Here is a 10,114-nt window from a genome sequence, read left to right on the forward strand (position 1 = left end):
CGTGTCCAGAGTAAAACAGAAGAAGAAAAATTCTAACCAGTTTATGCAGACATTTTGGGAGACAACTCTCCAGTCTTGACATAATGTGCAAGTTTAGGGAGGCCACAGAACATGAGTAGTCGGACAAAAAACCATAATCTTCTCTTAATGCACACCCAGCTTCTAATGTAACTTCCATTTGTGGAAAGTGTTAAGCTTGGTAAGCACAACCTGAAACCTACAGCAAGCAAACTAAGTTCAAGTATGCATCGTCAGGACTGTGAATTAAAATGTACTCTAAGGTCCAACTTTCATCCATAGAAAAAAGGAATCCCTACAAGGTAGTGCTAGAATATTACTGGTAGAGGTATTGTGAAATTCATCTTCAATACGAACAAGACTAGTTCTCCATTGTGGTCAGGAAGACTCAGGCAATTGCGAGCCCAAGCCACATATTAGCAAGACGCGAGAAAATATATGGCACAAGAGTTATGGATTTCAACCCCACACAACACAAAATAATCCACAGGAAAGGCAAAAGAACTCTTAGGGAGACAGACCTCTTAGGATAGTGAAAACTGCAATATGAAGAGTTGACTAATCACTATTAAAAGAAATAGTTTCCACTTCTCGTGCAATACATTAGCGAGCATTGACAACTGATCAACTGTGCTAGACCATTAAGATTTTATTGTGCTTTATGACTACCGGTTTCTAACACTAACATCGGCTCAACTTGAATAAGACAAAGAACATGAGAGTACTAACTTTGGCACCACAATTAAACTAACCTCACTTGCTACTGTCGATTTGTTGAAGAGATCCAGCAAATTTGTTGAAATTGAATTTCATCCAGAGATGGAAGAAGCTTTTGTTATATCTCATAGACCTAATAAAGAGGCGAAGAGGCTCTAAGAATTTAATAGAGGGCCGGAGGAGAAGAGTTGATGGGACATTTCAGAAAAGGACCAACTTTCAATTCCAATCGAAAAAGAGGAGGCAGGGCAGGAACCTTTTTTTTGTTTGGGTGGGTTTCTTTTCTTTTCTTTTATGGGATAATGACACAAACGATTCCTAAATTTTGGCTCAATATATAATTTGGTCCATAAACTTTTAATTTGTTCAATGTAGTCTCTGAACATTAACCTAATGTGCAATGTAGTCCTCGAACTTTTAATTTATTCAATGTCATCCCTGAACTTTTGGTACATGTTCAATTCAGTCCCTGAACTTGAATTAATGGAAAAGACTGCTCAAGTTCAGGGACTGAATTGAACATGTACCAAAAGTTCAAGAATGACATTGAACAAATTAAAAGTTCGGGGATCACATTGCACTTTGAATTAAAATTCAAGAATTATATTAAAAAATTAAAAACTCAGGGACCAAATTACATATTGAGCTAAAGTTCATGGACTGTTTGTGTCATTTTTCCTTCTTTTATCAAGCAGTACTTCCTTCTCTCTGAACGTCCCAAATTCTAATAGATTTTTTTTTGGTCGAAATACAAATTCTATTAGATGGAAAGTATCTATTTCCAATGCTCTGGGTTTTTTCACTTGATCTAATTCTGCGGAAGGGATACCCTACGTGTGAATAGATTCTTTTTTTCTGGTGAGACCAAAGCTATAAGCTAAGTGACAGAAATCCCTGAATGGAGCCAATGGATGGCAATGCCATCCAAAGCAAGATTTCCTCCCAGGTCTCCAACTTTCCACAAGCTCATACAGCTGAGAAATACTTGAACTCCCTTACCCTCCTAAACTAACCAAAGCTGATAAAAAAGCCATGGATTCCACATGAATTCACTGTCTATTACGTCAACAATAAAAGTAAGCCCATATTGAATAGTGCTCGTGTAGCTGCTCTACTATCATCAATGCTTAACACAATGAGCAAACTCAGGATGCTAACAGGTTCATGACAGGAGAAATAACCTCACGCCCTTGCTACCAATAATCCCCACGAGCAAATGCCACCTGAAGTGATGAAAGTGGCTGGAATCTCTCACAACGATCTCACGATCAACAATCTTTGCAATAAGTTTAATTGGGAATGACAATCTCCGCAAATGCGAAGATTCTTCATTACAGTTATCGTACTACACTTGATGGTAGTAATCATATGCGAATCATTTACCTCTTTTACAATCATCAAGGATTGCACCTGATATAGTCCAGAACTACGAAACTCGGACACATCAATAGCACGCCTAAATTTGCCTCAAAGTTCAAAAAACTCATAACAAATATCAAGCCAGATTACATATTATGTTGGTGACATAAATTAGCATCAGAAAAGCGATGCCTAGACAGGGTTATGCCATAAATTATCTTAACAATCTGATAATCAAATTAAAAGCATGAAATGGGCTTGTGATCACAGCTGCAACCCTCAATAAAGACATAAACATCCGGAAAAGACCTGATCTGGACATTCATCATGCTTCCTTTCTCGGTCCCTTGATGAAATTCTGTGTTTGGAAAAGCAGTAAATGGCACATGGATTGTCAGTCAGAGTACACTGAATCATTTGAAGACAATTTATGGATTGCTACATGATTAACTACATCCTCTTACTAAAGAATAGAATGCTAATCATCGTCAATAACATTCATACATATCTTTATCCATAAGGCGCTGTCTGAACAAATTATGGTTATGAAATGTTTTAACTTCTTGAGACAAAATAATTAGCATTAACGGTTTCTGCCGTCACAGAAACAGGAGAGAATCTCATTATGCTAGAATCACCACCAATGATGTCACATACCTATTTGCACTCTACATGCAGTACAAAGAGTCAGAATACTATAGTTCAATTAGTTTGCGATGAATTCACCACAAGAATGGGAACTCCCTTGAACTGCAAGTTTGACTTAGGTTATAGTCAAATGAAGAGATTAACTAACAGGAAGTGGGCTGGTTTGGCCTTGAATAGGAGATTACAAAGGAGTTGGGGGCTATCACCTTCCATTTTTTCTTAATTGGGCTGGTTTGGCCTTCCTTCGTATAGCTTTTCCTTGCTTCCTTTATCTTTTTGTGGTTGAGCTTTCCGTGTTCCCTTGGATTTGTATAGTCCCTTTGGAACTTGGTTAGTCTCTTGCTTTCCTTTGTATTTGGTGATTTGAAAGTAATATATACCTTACCCTTACCAAAAAAAAAAAAAAACTAACAGGAATAAGAACAATGAACAATATGATCAGAATAAACCAAGAATCAGGAATGAAGACCAAGGATATCGCCTAACTTCATCTTGAAGACCTCTATAGTGTCCTCGTTGTGATTGACTACCATCATGCAAGGAAATCTACAGCTATACGTATACTCAATCTTAGCATGAGCATCATATCATAGTGCCACAGCAAGAAACATTGCCATAGAGCCCTAACACATGCCATTACGTTGTTAACAGGCTATAGTATAGAAAGGTCACACCATGCAGCTGTCTTGTAATATGCACAAGCAACTGATTATTCAATATGCATCAGAGGTGCATCATCATACTGTAGATGCTGTACATGATGTCAAGAAAGCAAGGAATCATAAGTTCAAAGGTCTTACCAAGTTGTGCACGGGCATGAGAGGACTCACAGAAAGAATCAATGCATGCAGATCCAATGAGAAGCCTGAGTAACCCATGGCCTGTGAGGCTTTGGAGCTGAAAACCAAACGTTAGCATTTAGAATACATATAATACCTTAACAAATCATAGATTCCACAATGTCATAAACAGCAAATGAATGGAAAAAGGAGGGGGTCAAAAAGGCAAAGAGAAATGATATTCATGTAATAGGGTTCTACTAAACAGGGAAGAAACAGGCACCAAATTGACTTTATCATTCTGAAGACAAATTATTTCAAGACCATCTTTTCTGTATGTAATGAGTTTCCAAAGCGTATTAATTATCTAAGAGGTATGAAAAGGTCATGGTCTAATCAATCTCTTGATATATTTGTAACTGAAGAGCTAAAATTGGAGAATTGCTAGATCAAAAAGCATATAAATTGAAATATATCTTTAGTAATTCACAATAGGGATCAAGGAAGAAGATATTTCTCTCTAATGAGTCTAACCAATGGAATATCTACGATTAAGACACTACTTGTCATTTTCCTTAACCAAGGACATGACTTCCCATTTCTCAAATGGCAATCTACGAATACCCAGTCTAGAGGACAACTACATATGATAAACAGGACATCTGAAAACTGGCCAAAGGAAAAGACAGGCATCAGAAGCTCTACCTTTTGTTTACCAGGCAAATTCTACACCTATTCATAGCAACCATTATATGGCTGAGCACCGCTCCACTCAAGCAACCATACATAGTATCAGTCTTGTTTAACTGTAGCCACCATCTCAAGATAGGCACCACATCCTTGACGAAGAAAACTTCTGAATGGATTCTTATCCAACAAATGACCCACTATTTCTATGGTTGCAATTCCATTAACCCTTTGTCATTACAAAACATTCCACTGGGCCAACTTTATAGGTATTCTCCTTTGTCGTCTCAGGTCATATGCATTTGCAAGGGAGTCAAATGGCGTATCTGTATCTAAGCATTCGGACACGCCATTGCATATGTTTTGGGAAGGTTCAACACTAATCCTCTTTGACGATATATCCGGAATTTGCATAGACATCCCTCCTGTGTTGATATCGATATCCAATTTAACATCATCTTCAGCCACCAACAACTCTGACAAAGGACTTACGTCCTCATAGCACATATTCTTCTTAGTTTTGGCCTCTTTTTGCTTCCTCGGCCTCTTTTTGCTTCCTCAGCCTCTTCCTCTTTTCCTTATCCTTTGCCTTCCGCTGAATGGTCGGGCAATATATCCCCTTACCTTTTGCCTCTTTTATGTTCCTCTTCCTCTGCATTTTCTTCTCTTTTCTCTTCTGCTGCAATGTTAAGGAGTTTGTTTCACCAGTTGATTGGATTTGCTGGGGAGCCAATGACTGAGTGAAAGTTTGAGTGAAAGTTTTCGCAGGAAATGAAGTAATGAGGCCTGAATTTTGATTGAAGAGTGGACAATTAGGCTGCTGAGGCTGCGAATTGATTGGGCGTGGGGGCCAGTATGTGGGGGGAGGAGGAAGTGAGGGAGTTGGAAAGAGGTGGGACTTTTGGATTCCATGCAAAGAATAATGCTCTTGATAATTGAGATATGGGACACTAGGAGGAGCCTTTGGACCATTATTCCCATTATCATGACCATACATCCTAATAAGTTGCCGCAAGTTGGAAGTTGGAGGAGGGAAGGCAGCTGGCGCCTCAGCCTCAAGACCTTGACGGGTCCAATTACCGTAGTTCCTCTGAGAATACATACCGGTTGGGTAATCTCTGGTCCGAACCTTCAAAGATCAAATCATAAAGTTAAAATCAAAGGCCCAAAACGAAATGCTTAATTGTCTTAATAGAGCAAGTTCAGAAAGCAAAGGCGAACTCATGTAATAAACACTACTGGCAGTGGCAGAACAAGTCGAACACGTGGAGTATTACATTTCAGAGCAAGAAATAACTCTCAAAATCTAAACCTAGCTTCCGCTCACCGAGTTCACCTCCTGATTAAGCTTCATTCTCAATTTTAATAGCAAATGACTAGGGGATGATCGGCCTATCCTGTTTTGGAACCGGGAACCAAACGAACCTGCTAGTTCCCAATTCCACCCAAGAACTGGCCACTTCTTATTTTATTTTCTTATTGTTTTAATTACATTTTTCTGTTTGTTTCATTGCAGCTCGGTTTTGCTAGAATATGCAGCAAACCATTTCGAGCATACGGCCAAAATGCATATTTGACACCCCGTAAGTTAGAATCTTTTCTCTCGAACGTCTCCTTTTTGCTTCGCCGGAGGAATGTCCTCCGACCATCAATCACACATCTGGCCCCCGAAACAACGCTACCTACTTTGACCGTCATCGGACCGCCGGCCGCCTATCTCGGTCACCGTTTTGGCCATTAAAACTTAAAACCGACAACCAAATCTCGTTTTCCGGCTACCAAACTTCCGGCCCAAAGAAGACGCGCTAAATCTAATCAACCAAACATACAAGACAAGAAACCGAGATAGTGAACTAACGGACCGGCCTCAAACCGCGGGCCTCTCGGATGGGTAAAGGATTCTCCGGGCGACTCTGACCTCTGCCCCTCGCGCGACTCTGCCCTCCTTGCTGCTGCGCGACCTGTTCTCCTGCTGCTGCGCGACGCCTTCTGGTTCCCTTTCTTTTTGTCTCTCTCGCTTAGTCAAAGGAAGAGCATTCCATATGATTTAAGATCAAAGAAAAAGACGCGAGGAAATGGAGGGCATCATTTATGACAAGCAGTGTACCATAGAAGTCGACCCTCCATTAAATTTATCAGAAATAGGCACATTCTCCTTCATGGCAGGGGGGAAACGTGCGCAGTGTAGGGGGAGGGGACGTGGCCAGGCAGAGGAGATAGAGAGAGAGAAAAGTCAAACATAAATTGAGTGCGATCCGACGGTCCATGTTCAATCTCGAAAACGACCCAACGGCCCACAAAATCCCAAATTATTAATAAGAGAAAAGGCCAAAAACCACCATTAAAATAAATCCAGAAGGAGGTCTATTAGTCAAAATCCGCACCCGGTACAAATTTCACTTTTCACCAATTCCGGGCAATCTCGAGGCTGGCCACATTAATATCGACACCGTCCAATTAAATTCGTCACGAAACTCCGAGAAATTCTACACCAAAGTTCAGGCTCTAAATAACGGCCAAATTCAATCGAATGTGATTATAGCGGAATCTCAAATTTAAAAATAACCCGAGAGTGATCAGTTCTGGGCGAGATTTAACTATAAGCGCATTGACAAAATGCACATTTTATAAATCCCAAAAAATGAATCGAAATTCGGAATGTCACAGAAAAATATCACAACATATTGCATAGACACCCCATCAAAATTAGGGAAAAAGAAGAATGGTGCAGGCAGCAGAAGTAATATTGAAAGCGAATTAAAAAGAGAAAATCTTCTCGCCGGATCCTCAGCTCCTCTACTAATAGAGATGCAATACTCTATTATGCACATCATTAAAAGATCCCAAGTTTAGAAAGAAGGTTAATATTACAAGAAGCACAAAAACCATTCGGTTCGCTATTTTGATTAGATTCCCTTTTGTTATTAGAATGGTATGTATTGGACATATGCACGCTTGAATTCAATGCTATTATTTGAATCATACGCAACAGATACATGCACGCTACTCAGATTGGACTGAATTTGTCTTTCCTATTTGAGTTGGGTATGTTGGATTCATGATCGACATTCAAACGTTGTCTTTGAATTTGATGCTTCGAATCTACTTTCGTTTATTTGACATGGCATCAAATTCATGCCCCTTTTTGCTTGCTGCTTTGATATAGATTCATCCATGCTTATACGTTGGGCTCATTTATGGCATTTTTCTTATATTGAAAAAACATAGATCTCACACCATGAACAGTCGAGCCCTTATTCGGCCCCATGATGCGGCAATTTTACCTAAAAGCCAATAACATAGTTTTTTAGTGTTCGAAACATATAAAGAAAACTATATATGTATTACTTTAATAAATCTCATGATATGAGGATTTAACCAAGGAATGTGGTACCGAAAGGGTGATCTAGAATATGCTAACTCGTTTGCGCATGTAACTGAATTCTCTATTCTTAAACTTTTCATTGTCACTTTACATTCTAGTTGACTTTCTTGTTAGCAATCAATCTAAAAATTGACTGGTTTCAATTTCAACTCCCAGAACTATTTAAGCATTTGGATCAAAGGAGCTTACCCCCGACCTAGAAAGGAAAGAACATGCTTAAACTTTTGGGTGAAATTTTTGAACTTCTACTCTCAAAATTACAACTTTTTTGAAGAATCCGCGAGGGACACGCTACAGTGATTATGTCATATGTTTTGTCAAAGTTTTGGTTTTCGTGTACATTGAATTAGAGGAGACGTGACTAATTGAAGGATTTCAAATGCTTGATGCTAAAGATTGATGACATACACGATGAGGCTATGATCCAAAGTTTGATGCTTTTTTGGTAGTGCAGAAATTTAGTATTTCTTTTTTCATAATTAGACGAGTTCCACCAGAAAAAATTGACTGACAAATTGCATTATCAGTTTCGAACTTGCAATTAGTGCTGCTTTAGTTTAACTTTAATGAATTTTTTTAATATTAAAAAAATTGATAGATGAGATTAAAAAATTTAAATTGCTTGAAATAGAGTCAACACTGGTCCCAATGTGAAGAAGATGGTGAAGTTTCAATATATGATTTGATATTATACTAAAACTTGCAATGTTTGCAAGAAATGATTTTTAGTTTGTCTAAATCATTTTCACAATTATGTAGAAGTTAATTTTGTGTTATTTAACAATTTTTTTTTTAGAATCCGTGCACGGCACGAGCTTTTGTTTAGTTTCAGTTCAATTAGCCAAAAAGCCCATTTATGGGGCCCTGGAGGCCCCAAACTTGAAAATTTCATTACTAGTTTGGCAAATGAAGTAGTAGTAGCTAGAAAGGACTAAAGCTTTTTAACTTATTTTCTTTGCTTAACCATTCATGATAAATAGATTCGTCAAAAAATATTAGGACTAAATTAATCAAATTTAAAAATTTAGGACTGAATTGGCTGTCATACAATGGATTTAGGATTTTTTTAGACAATTATCCCTAGAGATCAACTATAGTGCATAGTCATTCCTTACATTTACGCAACAAATTTTTTCTATCATTTTTTTTATTGCTTGTTTTGATAAGTGTATAGTAATCAGAGACGGAATAGAGCAAGAAAGTTGGGCGGCCAAAGATACTCTCTGATATGAAATAAATAGTAACAATATTTAACGAAAATTATTTTTTAAAAAAATATAAATATAATTATTAGCAATATTTAAATATGTTATTATCTCTTTAATTCTTTCGGATTGAGACATAAATTAGAATTCTTTTCTTAAGATCTCATCTGTGACCTAATAGAGTGATGAGCTTGTAATGGGCAACAGTCATCACCAAAAACAGAAGTTTTCCAAGTACATTACTTGGACACCCCCTCAATCAGGAAAAAAAAAAACTCGGACACCCCTTGTATTTTTTTCAAATTGCACTCTGCCCCTTTGTCAATTCTTAGTAAAAAAAACATTAATCGAAATTGACTTTGGAATCAATAAAACTCCACATAACCAAGCAAGAGACACGAAAACAGGGTCGAACATAAATGGCCCTACCTTCTTGATTAGAATTACACATATTTCTCATGTTCAAAAAATGATTTTACATTTTTGCTTTTTTGTACATCGTTGTTCATCGTTCAATGCCAAATGCATAAGCCCTAACTTAAAAATCTTCTTCCACGCTCGACTCCCAGTCGGGCATGATTCATACTCGCAATTCTGTCTAAATGGGTCTAGAAGTACTTCCCCACGAAGAAGCTGATGAAGGAGAAATCTAACGTGGTTTTAGGAAGCATGAGAAACATGAATTGTGAAATCCTCTTAAGTAGTTGCTTATAGTCTAGCGTGGTTTAAGAGCCTCGTGGACAAAAAATAAGCTGCTCTCTCTCTCTCTCTCTCTCTCTCTCTCTCTCTCTCTCTCTCTCTCTCTCTCTCTCTCTCTCTCTCTCTCTCTCTCTCTCTCTCTCTCTCTCTCTCCCCGATAAAAAGATCCTTTTTAATGTCAAACCTAGGAGGACTACAACAAGACTAGTTTACAATGCACGAATGCTAGGTAATTTTACTTTAGTGTATTAACTGATGCCATAGAGTATAAGCAATCCTTTAAATAAGTTGGTCGCATAACCAACAAAGTGTGGTTTACCATATCAATGTACTAAGCAGGGTGCAAGTGCAATTTTAATTTCAATGAATGTGTGTTCTTTGATGTTTAAGAATGTCGTCATGTCACTTAGAGTATAGATAGAGTGGACCAATATTCATACAGTAAAGTTATTCAACAAAAATTAGTGTATTATAAAAGGAAGAGGACTCTTATTGAGTTTCGAAACATGGTCCATTCGTTCAAATACTAATTTAGCCTATTAGTGAAATCGCTTGTTTTTTTCAGGTTTGGGAAAAAGGGGAATGTTGGGACAACTAGTATAACTATTCCTAGGAAC

General features: G+C 37.9%; 1 long non-coding RNA gene across 1 annotated transcript; it reads right to left on the reverse strand.

Annotated features, from left to right (window-relative positions):
- Positions 1-3,529: 3,529 nt before the first annotated feature.
- LOC130136962 (uncharacterized) lies at positions 3,530-6,236 on the reverse strand. Its single transcript, XR_008815663.1, has 3 exons — positions 6,071-6,236; positions 4,227-5,337; positions 3,530-3,639 (listed from the first exon to the last, which is right to left on the reverse strand). It is a non-coding gene; the product is annotated as an uncharacterized LOC130136962 (long non-coding RNA).
- Positions 6,237-10,114: the final 3,878 nt, after the last annotated feature.

This window comes from Syzygium oleosum, unplaced genomic scaffold, assembly GCF_021117445.2.
Source record: "Syzygium oleosum isolate NSW1041296 unplaced genomic scaffold, Sole_v2.1 Sole_v2.56, whole genome shotgun sequence".
NCBI classification, from domain to species: Eukaryota; Viridiplantae; Streptophyta; class Magnoliopsida; order Myrtales; family Myrtaceae; genus Syzygium; species Syzygium oleosum.